Below are 12557 nucleotides of genomic sequence, written 5' to 3'. Positions count from 1 at the left end.
AAATTAAAAAAAAATTTACATAGTCAAAATCTTTCTAACGCCGAACGTCATAAAAAAAAAAAAAAAAAACTGCTATTCTATTACATTGGGCTAAACCTCTGTGCCTTTAATGTCTCCGCCACGTCCCCCAATACATCCTACATTATTCTTAGTTGTTTTCCTTCATGTAGAATGAACCTACAAGTTTATAAAGGGTTTATTTTAATTCCGATATTTTCGTCCCATTGACTTGCATTGGGATCGGGTATCGGTATCGGATTAGATCCGATATTTTGACGGTATCGGCCGATACTTTCCGATACCGATACTTTCCGATATCGTAAAGTATCGCTCAACACTAATCGTGATGTAAATATCTGATATGCAAGATGCTTTTTCATTGTTGAAAACTTAACAAAGTTAAAGCATAATGATTTATCACAAAAACAATATGTAATAATACATTGTGAAATATGTATTTCTAATTACTAATAAATGTTTTTTTTTACTTGAAGCATGGTGTAGCATGGGTAACAGTTTTAATATAACAACAGTAAACTACATTGCTACAGTTTGTGACAGCATGCGTATGAAGCCAACATCAGAGCGAAGGTTGAGATTGCTTCTTTCCCACCAGATCAAACATTTTTGGGTAGTCTTTGCAAGAGCACAGTGAAGATCATCTTCCACAGCAAATCTACTTCTGTAATTAGACTTGATAACCAATAAACTGGAAAACCCTGTTGCACAAAAATGTTGTTGGAAATGGGAGAAAAGGTGCAACACAGTCTCGGACAGAACAGGATATGACTGCAAACACCTGATCCAGAATTTTGTAACTGGCATTGTAGAGAAATAAGTTCCCGTTGCATCGCTGTTAGTGTTGAGCATTCCGATACCGCAAGTATCGGGTATCGGCCGATACTTGCGGTATCGGAATTCCGATACCGGGATTCCGATACTTGCCGCGTATCGGATACCGGAATCAGAAGTTCCCAGATTCAAAATGCACAAATTCAGCCAATGAGAATGATTCCAAGTGTGGGCACATCCTGTTCAGCATGGAGGGCATGAAGCTACTGGCATGGCTGTGATTGGCTGCTGAAATGATGTCATGATGCAGTTTAAAAGTCGCTGGCGCCATTTTGCGATCACTCTGCTGTGAATTCAGTTAGTGACAGGATGCTGTTTGCTGACTGAGGGCCAGTTTAGAGATAGCGATTTGCTTCTTTGTGCTTTCCAAAGGCTAATTTAGCAACCGCTGTGTTCACCTACTAATCACCTTGCTTTTGCCTTGTAGCGCTGTTTTCACAGCGATCTGCAAGGTCTGTGTGTGTGTGTGTGTGTGAGTGCAGCCCACTCTCTAGTCTGAGTGCAGCCACATAGGCCATCCATAGCTGGTTGTATTCAGTTCAGGGAAGGTGGTTCATTGCCTCATACTGTTCTTTTTTTTTTTTTTTCCAAGTAGTGTAGTCTGCTGCTAATTTTTTCAAAAAAATTCTATTAGTGTCTTTCCACCCGTCTCCAGCTAATTTGTGGAAAAACACTACATAGGATAACGTAGAGGAGGGTTTTTGGGCCTTGCAGCGCCGTTTACGGCTGTCTGCATGGTCTCCATGTGACTGCAGCTCGCCCTGTAGTCTGTGAGCAGCCATAGCCTGGTTGTCTCCAGCTCAGGGTTCTTCACTGCGTCATACCACAAAATCAATTTTCATTTTGTTTTAAGTAGTGCAGGCTGCTGCACATTTTTTAAAAAAATTCCTATTAGTGTCTTTCCACCCATCTCCAGCTAATTTGTGGAAAAACACTACATAGGATAACGTAGAGGAGGGTTTTTGGGCCTTGCAGCGCCGTTTACGGCTGTCTTTACGGTCTCCGTGTGACTGCAGCTCGCCCTGTAGTCTGTGAGCAACCATAGCCTGGTTGTCTCCAGCTCAGGGTTCTTCACTGCGTCATACCGCAAAATCAATTTTTATTTTGTTTTAAGTAGTGCAGGCTGCTGCACATTTTTTCAAAAAATTCCTATTAGTGTCTTTCCACCCGTCTCCAGCTAACTTGTGGAAAAACACTACATAGGATAACGTAGAGGAGGGTTTTTGGGCCTTGCAGCGCCGTTTACGGCTGTCTGCACGGTCTCCGTGTGACTGCAGCTCTATCTGTTGTCAGTTCAGCCCCAAAAAAATAAATAAATAATAAAGTTCACCAAACACACCAGTGACACCACTTTACATTTCTGTAGGCCACATTAGCTCATATTAAAGTCTAGTCCACACTTTAGAAAATTAGTGTTTCTTATACCTGTTAGGAGGAGTTGTTCAGGAATAAGCACACAAAGCCGTTAGTACTTTTCTGCTTATCTTTATCAGTCAACCAAGATGAAGAAGGCAGTGAGTAAGGCACGTGGGCGTGGGCGTGGGCGCGGAGCAGGGAGGGGACGTGGGGATTCTGTGCCTGCTGCGGGCACCGGTGACTCATCAGCACCCACTTTCACAAGGGAACAGTCATTCATGCGCAGCTTTGTCGCAGAGTGCCGTACACTGCTGCTGCGTGAAGAACAAATTGAAGCCGTTGTCGGATGGATGGCAGCTAATGCATCAACTTCAATTAGTGCCACATCCTCTCAGACACAGAGCACTGGAGAGCAGCCATCTGTCTCTTCACCACCTGCCAAATTGCCCAGGCAGACAGAGAGCCCAGGACAGGAGCCGTCTCTACTTCTGTTCTCTGAATCTCTTGGCTTGGAAACAGGGGGCCAGCCAAGCAGCATTGGAGAAATGGAAGAAGAGGCAGGGTGCAGTGATGCCCAACAGCTTTTTCTCTCTTCCTCTGAAGAGGCGGGTGGGCCAGTGGCTCCGTTCACCACATCGCAGGCCGCATCAGCTGATGATGACACTCAGGTGCCACTTACTGGTGCGTGCTCTGCTGCTGAGACTACCCAGGAGGAGCAGTTGGGGGCAGAGGGTACTGTAGATGATGAGGTCCTTGACCCATCTTGGCGTGAGGGACAGGAAGGTGGTGGGAGCAGCTCTGAGGAAGAGATTCCCCGTACGGCCCAAAGAGGGAGAGGGAGGGGGAAGACTGCGGATCCTGCAGCCTCCGCTTTGGCACCCATTAGGAGCATGTCTCTTCCAAAAGCCAAAAAGGGCGCTCCCAAGACTTGCAGTGCCTGGTCCTTTTTTGACACAGTTGCAGATGACATTTGCTATGTCAAATGCAAGCTGTGTCATCACAAAGTCAAAAGAGGGAAAAATGTCAGCAACCTCAATACCTCCAACATGTGGAAACATGTGCGCACCAGGCACCCGGCGGAGTTAGAAAAACACACTGAAGAGCTAGGCCAACCAACAGCGGCAGCTACCACCTCTTCAGCTCGTGTTGCCTCTTCCTCCAGCTCACACGCAGCTGGTTCGGCTTCCTCCCAGGATCGCCGTGGAAGAACCTCTGGCCCTGTTGTCCAGAGACCCGCTGTAACTCCACCCGCAGCACCACTTTCCCAGTCATCCACACACTCCCAGCCCAGTCTACAGCCATCGGTAGTACAGGCATGGGAGAAAAGGCGGCCTTTCTCATCAAACCACCCACGAGCACAGGCTCTGACTGCAGGCATTGCCAAACTTCTGTCACTGGAAATGCTGTCATTCAGGCTGGTGGAGACTGACAGCTTCCGTGACTTGATGTCATTGGCAGTCCCACAGTACAATGTGCCCAGCTGCTTTTACTTCAGCAGGCAAGCCGTCCCTGCCCTGCACAAGCATGTGGAGGGACACATAAAACACGCGCTACTGAACGCCGTCAGTAGCAAGGTCCACCTCACCACCGATGCGTGGACCAGTCAACATGGACAGGGGCGATACCTTTCCCTCACTGCCCATTGGGTTAATGTCGGTGAGCCGGGTACAGACCGTGCGAGTGGTGCAGGACGTGTCCTGCCCACTCCAAGGATTGCAGGAATCCATTCTGTACGCATTGACTCCTCCTCCTACACCAGTTCCTCAGAATCATCGCTGCAGGAGCCGTCACAGTCCACCTCCACATGGACCCGTGATGAACGTGTACCTGTTACGACCGACATGAGCACAGCCGTGGCCAAACGTCAACAGGCCGTCTTGAAATTAATTTATTTGGGGAATCGAAGCCACACAGCGCAGGAGCTCTGGAATGCCATCAAGCAGGAGAGCGATGTGTGGTTTGTGCCAGCGAATCTCCAGCCAGGCATGGTAGTGTGTGATAATGGCCGAAATCTGGTGGCAGCTCTGGGCCTCGGCAACCTCACTCACATCCCATGTCTGGCACATGTGCTCAATTTGGTCGTGCAGAGTTTTCTGAGGGACTATCCGGATCTTGATGCACTGCTGCACAAGGTCCGCCTAGAGTGTGCTCACTTGCGGCGTTCCAGCACGGCAAAAGCGCGCATTGCGGCTCTGCAGCGCCGACACCGCCTGCCGGAACATCGCATCATATGTGACCTACCTACCAGGTGGAATTCCACGTTACATATGTTGGAGCGGTTGTGTGAGCAGCAGCAAGCTGTAATGGAGTACCAGCTGCTTCAGGCGCAAAGAAGTCGCAGTCAGCGCCGTACAGACTTCACAACCACAGAGTGGGCCACTATGAATGACGTCTGCCAGGTTTTGCGTCCCTTTGATTATTCCACGCGGATGGCGAGTGCAGATGATGCACTAGTCAGCATGACTGTCCCCCTTATCTGCCTGCTTGAAAAATCACTGCAAGCGCTAAGGGATGATGTTGTGGAAGAGGTGGAGGATGAGGATTCAGCATTTCCATCATCTTCTGGACAGTCAGCGCCACGTGGTTCCTCACAAACGCGTAGGCAGGGGACAGTTTGTGAGGAGGATGAGGAGGAGTCAATGGAGGAGGAAGACATCCATCCAGAGGAGGGAGTTACACAATTGTCCAGTACTCAGTGTGTCCAGCGAGGGTGGGGTGATGACGAGCGGGCAGAGATCACGCCTCCAGCAGGGGACAGCGTTTCTTGGGCAGTTGGCAGTCTGCAGCACATGGTGGATTACATGCTGCAGTGCCTGAGAAACGACCGCCGCATCGCCCACATTCTCAACATGTCTGATTATTGGGTGTTCACCCTCCTCGATCCTCGCTACCGGGACAATGTAGAAAGCCTCATCACACCGTTGAACTGGGAGCGAAAAATGCGGGAGTACCAAGACACACTGGTAAATTCCATCATCTTCTCCATTCCAACTGAGAGAAGTGCTGCTAGTGCATTCCAAAGCAGCTCAGTGCGTCCAGGCAGTGGTGGAGGCCCTGCACAAAGAGGGAGCAGAAGCAGTGCCTCTGCCCAAGGCAAGACCAGTATGGCCCAACTGTGGCTCAGTTTTCTGTGCCCGCCACAAAAGTCTACACCATCACAGACGGCTCCAGTCAGCAGGAGGCAACGGTTCCGTCAGATGGTGACAGACTACATGTCTTGCCCTCTTGCTGTACTCCCAGACGGCTCTTCCCCTTTCAAGTTTTGGGTCTCAAAGCTGGATACATGGCCAGAGCTAAGCCAGTATGCATTGGAGGTGCTGTCTTGCCCTGCGGCCAGTGTATTATCGGAACGTGTCTTTAGTGCTGCAGGTGGTGTACTAACTGACCGTCGCATGCGACTATCCTCCGATAACGTTGACCGGCTTACTTTCCTGAGAATGAACAAGGCCTGGATCTCGCAGGAATTTGCCACTCCTCTTCCTGATTAAATAATTAGGTGACTGTCTACAGTATCCAGGTCTCCTGTTGTGTTCATCTTTCTACCACCTGAACTTTAATTCCTGGGCTCCAACACCGCCAGTTGAGGCTCAGAAGTGCCGTCTGCACAATCAAAACATACGACCCAGTGTTATTGGGTTTCAGTAACGTCAGCTGATCCCCAGCTGTGTAGCCAGCAATGTGTCCTGCGACCGCCACGCTGACACAACAACTGAAATGTAAGGGAACCTGTCCCCCCCCCCCCAAGGCTTTTGTTACTGAAAGAGCCACCTTGTACAGCAGTAATGCTGCACAACGAAAAGGTAGCTATTTTTGTTTAGCTCCTTGCACACGCAGAACTTAACACTTATAAAATGTGTCCACTGATACCGTAAAACCGTCCCGGAGGTGGGACTTTCCTTCGTAATATGACGCAGCACAGCCGTCATTCCTACCCCCTTGGCGCCGTGCCCCAGCTCCTCAGCGTTGTTTGATTCCGTCCCGGAGCCTGCGCTGTTATGTTATCCCTTGGCCAGGCACACTTAGCGCTGCCCGTCTTCTGACATCATTTGGTGTCAGGATGGCTGCGCCTGTGCGGCCGCGCTGGCCGAGAGCCCGCCTCGCAGTGTCTTCTGATTTAATCCCACTGGGGGCCTGAGATCCATGGACATGCGCAGTGCATATCTGAACCTCCACCTCTCACTCATCTCCCTACGGCTTCTTCAGACTGTGCGGTGTCAGCTGGTCCCTAATAGCATGCCACGGCCGTGACACCGCACAGTCTGAAGAAGCCGTAGGGAGGGGAGTGAGAGGCGAGGATATACACTGCGCATGGCCACGGATCCCAGGCCCGCGGTGGGATTACATTAGACGACACTGCGAGGCGGGCTCTCGGCCAGCGCGGCCGCACAGGCGCAGCCAGCCTGACACCAAATGATGTCAGAAGATGGGCAGCGCTAAGTGTGCCTGGCCAAGGGATAACATAACAGCGCAGGCTCCAGGACGGAATCAAACAACGCTGAGGAGCCAGGGAACGGCGCCAAGGAGGTAGGAATGACGGCTGTGCTGCGTCATATTACGAAGGAAAGTCCCACCTCCGGGACGGTCTCACGGTATCAGGGGACACATTTTATAAGTGTTTAGTTCTGTGTTTGCAAGGAGCATCATGAAAAGAGCCACCTTTTCCTTTTGCATCTTTTTTGCTGCACAAGCTGGCTCTTTCAGCTACAAACGCCTTGGGGGGGGTTAAAGGTTCCCTTTCGACTTTCTCCAATCAGGCTTCGGCCTACATTGTGTTCCTCTGCTTCTCCTCCTGTCCCTGGGCTCCAACACCGCTAGTTGTTGCCTGGTAGTGCTGTACGCACAGTCAACAGTCCCTCCTCTGTTATTGGGGTCCAGTAACATCAGCTGTTCCCCTGCTGTGTGTGTGGCAATCCCTCCTATCTCCTCCACCTCCACCTCCCCCTCCTGTCCCTGGGCTCCAACACCGCTAGTTGCCGTCCAGTAGTGCTGTACGCACAGTCAACAGTCCCTCCTCTGTTATTGGGGTTCAGTAACGTCAGCTGTTCCCCTGCTGTGTGTGTGGCAATCCCTCCTATCTCCTCCACCTCCACCTCCCCCTCCTGTCCCTGGGCTCCAACACCGCTAGTTGCCGTCCAGTAGTGCTGTACGCACAGTCAACAGTCCCTCCTCTGTTATTGGGGTTCAGTAACGTCAGCTGTTCCCCTGCTGTGTGTGTGGCAATCCCTCCTATCTCCTCCACCTCCACCTCCCCCTCCTTTCCCTGGGCTCCAACACCGCTAGTTGTTGCCTGGTAGTGCTGTACGCACAGTCCCAACAGTCCCTCCTCTGTTATTGGGGTTCAGTAACGTCAGCTGTTCCCCTGCTGTGTGTGTGGCAATCCCTCCTATCTCCTCCACCTCCACCTCCCCCTCCTGTCCCTGGGCTCCAACACCGCTAGTTGCCGTCCAGAAGTGCTGTCCGCACAGTCCCAACAGTCCCTCCTCTGTTATTGGGGTTCAGTAACGTCTGCTGTTCCCCAGCTGTGTGTGTGGCAATCCCTCCTACCTCCTCCACCTCCTCCTCCTCCACCTGTCCCTGGGCTCCAACACCGCTAGTTGCCGTCCAGAAGTGCTGTCCGCACAGTCCCAACAGTCCCTCCTCTGTTATTGGGGTTCAGTAACGTCTGCTGTTCCCCAGCTGTGTGTGTGGCAATCCCTCCTACCTCCTCCACCTCCTCCTCCTCCACCTGTCCCTGGGCTCCAACACCGCTAGTTGCCGTCCAGAAGTGCTGTCCGCACAGTCACAACAGTCCCTCCTCTGTTATTGGGGTTCAGTAACGTCTGCTGTTCCCCAGCTGTGTGTGTGGCAATCCCTCCTACCTCCTCCACCTCCTCCTCCTCCACCTGTCCCTGGGCTCCAACACCGCTAGTTGCCGTCCAGAAGTGCTGTCCGCACAGTCCCAACAGTCCCTCCTCTGTTATTGGGGTTCAGTAACGTCTGCTGTTCCCCAGCTGTGTGTGTGGCAATCCCTCCTACCTCCTCCACCTCCTCCTCCTCCACGTGTCCCTGGGCTCCAACACCGCTAGTTGCCGTCCAGAAGTGCTGTCCGCACAGTCCCAACAGTCCCTCCTCTGTTATTGGGGTTCAGTAACATCTGCTGTTCCCCAGCTGTGTGTGTGGCAATCCCTCCTACCTCCTCCACCTCCTCCTCCTCCACCTGTCCCTGGGATCCAACACCGCTAGTTGCCATCCAGAAGTGCTGTCCGCACAGTCCCAACAGTCCCTCCTCTGTTATTGGGGTTCAGTAACGTCTGCTGTTCCCCAGCTGTGTGTGTGGCAATCCCTCCTACCTCCTCCACCTCCTCCTCCTCCACCTGTCCCTGGGTTCCAACACCGCTAGTTGCCGTCCAGAAGTGCTGTCCGCACAGAGCCAAACACCTCGCCAATGTGTTAGTGGGGTTCAGCACCGCCAGCTGTTCCCCTGCTGTGCAGCCGGCAACGTGTCCTGCAACAGCCACGCAGGCACAACAGACCCAAAGCTGCCGCCAGTACAGGCTTCGGCCTACACTCTGCTCCCTCTCCTCCTCCTGCTGACCCCGGGCTCCAACACCGCCAGTTGGGGCTCGGTACTGCTAGCTGCACAGAGAAAAACACCAGCCAATGTGTCAGTGGGGTTCAGCACCGCCAGCTGTTCCCCTGCTGTGTAGCCGGCATCGTGTCCTGCAAAAGCCACGCAGACACAAGAACTGAAATTGAAGGGAACCTGTCCCCCCTCCACCAGGCGTTTGTACGTTTTACAGCCACCTTGTACAGCGGTAATGCTGCATGTGTGCAAGGTGGCTCATAAACATATTCTCCTCGCACATGTGGAACTGAAAACACGTCTAAAATGTGTCCTCTGTGTGACCATTTAACCGTCCCGGTGGTGTGACTTTCCTTTGTAATGACACGCTGCAACCCCCTTGGTAGCGCTGCCCGTCTTCTGGCATCATTGTTTGGCTGCCTGCGCCTCTGCGGCCGCCCTGACCCACACAACGCCCCTCGGTGTCTTATTTATTGGGACTGCGAGGGTGTGATTGATGGGCATGAGCAGTGCATCAGTTCGCCTGTCCCTCATCTCCTTCCGCCTTCTTCAGACTGTGCGGCTTCATGGCCGTGGCATGCGATAAGGGATCAGCTGACGCCGCACAGTCTGAAGCGGGTGTAAGGACCCGAGTGTGAGAGGCGAACATATGTGCTGCGCCAGGCCATGAATCCCAGACCCGCAGTGTTTTAACAATGTTAAGACACTGCGGGGCTGGGATTCATGGTCATCGCGAACCGCACCGGCCGACATTAAATGATGTCAGAAGATGGGCAGCACTAACAGCGCTAGGCCAGGGGATAACACGACAGCGCAGACTCCTGTACAGCAAATAACAACGCTCAGGAGGCTGCACCCAGCACCAAGGTGGGATTCTTGACATCTGTGCTGCGTCTCATTACAAAGGGAACTCGCGCCTCCAACACAGTTTGACTGTATAAAGGGCTAAATATTATACGTGTTCCATTCAGCGTGTGCAAGGAGCCAAATTAAAAGAGCAACCTTTGACTTGTGCACCACTACTGCTGCATAAGCTGTGGCTCTTCTACTTTGTAACCCCTGAGGGGGGGTTAAAGGTTACCTTTGAAATTGGTTCAATTAGGCTTCGGCCTACACTCTGCTCCCCCTGCAGAGCCCGGGCTCCAACACCGCCAGTTGGGGCCCGGTACTGCTAGCTGCACAGAGCCAAACACCAGCCAATGTGTCAGTGGGGTTCAGCACCGCCAGCTGTTCCCCTGCTGTGCAGCCGGCAACGTGTCCTGCAACAGCCACGCAGGCACAACAGACCCAAAGCTGCCGCCAGTGCAGGCTTCGGCCTACACTCTGCTCCCTCTCCTCCTCCTGCTGACCCCAGGCTCCAACACCGCCAGTTGGGGCCCGGTACTGCTAGCTGCACAGAGAAAAACACCAGCCAATGTGTCAGTGGGGTTCAGCACCGCCAGCTGTTCCCCTGCTGTGTAGCCGGCATCGTGTCCTGCAAAAGCCATGCAGACACAAGAACTGAAATTGAAGGGAACCTGTCCCCCCTCCCCCAGGCATCTGGGGACCCCATATACAATTTTGGGGCCGCTACATAGACGACATCCTCGTCCTCTGGACTGGAGATATACCAACCTTCCAACTCTTCATGAAATCTCTAAATGAGAACCAGTTAGGTCTCAGGTTCACGTATGAGGTGGGAGGAAGAGAGATTTCATTTCTCGATGTGAAATTGTCCATTGAAGACAATGGCTCAATAAGAACTACCCTTTTCCGTAAGCCAAAGGCGGCTAATGGCCTATTAAGGTGGGAAAGTTATCACCCTACCTCATTGAAAAGAGGGATACCGAAAGGGCAGTTCCTGAGATTAAGGAGAAACTGCTCCGAAAATGGGGACTATCATAACAAAGCAAGGGATCTGGAAAAAAGATTCACGGATCGTGGATATCCCAGGACATTACTTAAGGAAGCAAATAAACATGCTGAAAATAGAGAAAGGACAACATTGCTTCATCCCCGTAATAAAGATAATGAGACCCCTATAACAAGACTGATCGGTACCTTTGATGATCAACAGAAAAGGGTGATGAATATATTAAGGAAATACTGGGGGATTTTAAGAACAGACCCAGATCTTAATAGATGGATCTCCCCCTATCCGTCTGTCACCTACAGGAGGGGTAGGTCCATTCGAGATATGGTGGTTGATAGCCACTATAATCCACCAAAAACTAAAGAGACATGGCTGGCGAATAGATCTGTAGGGACCTTCAGATGTGGCCACTGTAGCTTCTGCAATCATATTGCACCTTCCACTACGTTTCAGAGCTCAGTGACTAAAAGGATATATAAAAACAGACAATTTGGTAATTGCAAAACGGAGGGTGTTGTCTATGTCTGTACGTGCTCTTGTCCCATGGATTACGTAGGGAAAACTAAGCGACAACTGCGGGTCAGAATGGGCGAGCATTTGGGAGACATAAGACATGGGCAAGATTCTCCTCTAGCCAGACATGTAAACTCTGTACATAATGGGGATGTTGATTGCATCTCGTTTAAAATCATTGAGGTGATATATCCATCTATCAGACAAGGAGACTGGGACAATAAGATCCTCCAGAGAGAATGTAGATGGATCTTTTGGCTGGAGAGTATGAGCCCTGGTGGGCTCAATGAACAACTGACATATACCTGCTTCATTTAGGACTGCTCGTGTAAAGGATCTAAAGTCTGGAAGATAACCCTTTTGGTCCATTTTATTGACTAACAGTGAGTCTAAAGACACTGTGGGTTATCTCTTTCCCCAACAGTGATATTGTCATCAGCAGAGGTTAGATGGCCTCTTAATGTGGGCTTATATGCCTTTTTAAAAAAACATGATATACATACTACAGTGGTGTGTGCGGAGTAATGGTAGCAATGTATATGACATTATCTGGTGTTATTCTGGGCATTTAAGGCCGGTAGCATACAGAAGACTACTGATATTGAGTATGCATTGTAACTTAGAAGTATTGGATATGGAATTATGAAATATGCTCAATTCTTTCTTTATTATTGGAAGATATGTTTAGATCTTTCCCCCTTCATCCTATGCCAATGTACATGCTCTAAAAATATGGGCCAGCAGTACTTTCATGAGTTGATACCGAAAATTGGCAGATAGGCTCATATAAGATTTGAAGTGAGCCAGTGCGTATGTCGGCATCTGCTGACACGGACTTGCGTTCCACTATTCTGGGAGCGCCGTAAGGCATGTGATGTAGGGTCCCAGCCGCATTGGGCAGAATTAGCACGCCTGAGTGGTGCTGGGACTACCTATTGGTGACACGCATTGTCTATGAGCATTTTCTGAGCACTGCGTATGTCGAACTGGTGACACGCAGTCTGCGTATCAAGCTCCCGGGAGGCCCGGGTTGGAATGTGACTCTGTGGGGAGGCACTTATGGCCACGAGGCATATTGTATCTAAGAGCGGCGCAGACACTCTGTAATGCCGCCTTGCTAAAAATAAGATAAGACATTTGTTTCTAAGCATTACGGTAATGCCGCCTTGCTAAAAATAAGATAAGACATTTGTTTCTAAGCATTACGGTAACCTGAGTCATTAAGAATAGCATCTGCTACTTCCGCACGCTGTAATCCACTTCTTGTAGCCATTGTTGCTAGATTTCTGAAGCCATTGCTGCTATACCCGAATTTATCCCCTGATGAGCCCCTAAACTGGGAAGGGGCGAAACGCGTAGGGATGGCGAGATGGGACTGAATATGTCACCTACTCAGATAAGTTTTTTTTCCTTATGTTTCTC

General features: G+C 50.9%; 1 pseudogene; it reads right to left on the bottom strand.

The window, feature by feature from the left end:
- Positions 1-580: 580 nt before the first annotated feature.
- Positions 581-12557, bottom strand: part of LOC143775043 (protein FAM200C-like) — a 44808-nt pseudogene continuing 32831 nt past the window's right edge.

The sequence above is a fragment of the Ranitomeya variabilis genome, chromosome 5 (genome assembly GCF_051348905.1).
Source record: "Ranitomeya variabilis isolate aRanVar5 chromosome 5, aRanVar5.hap1, whole genome shotgun sequence".
NCBI lineage: Eukaryota > Metazoa > Chordata > Amphibia > Anura > Dendrobatidae > Ranitomeya > Ranitomeya variabilis.
This window is presented reverse-complemented; position numbering and strand designations above follow the sequence as displayed.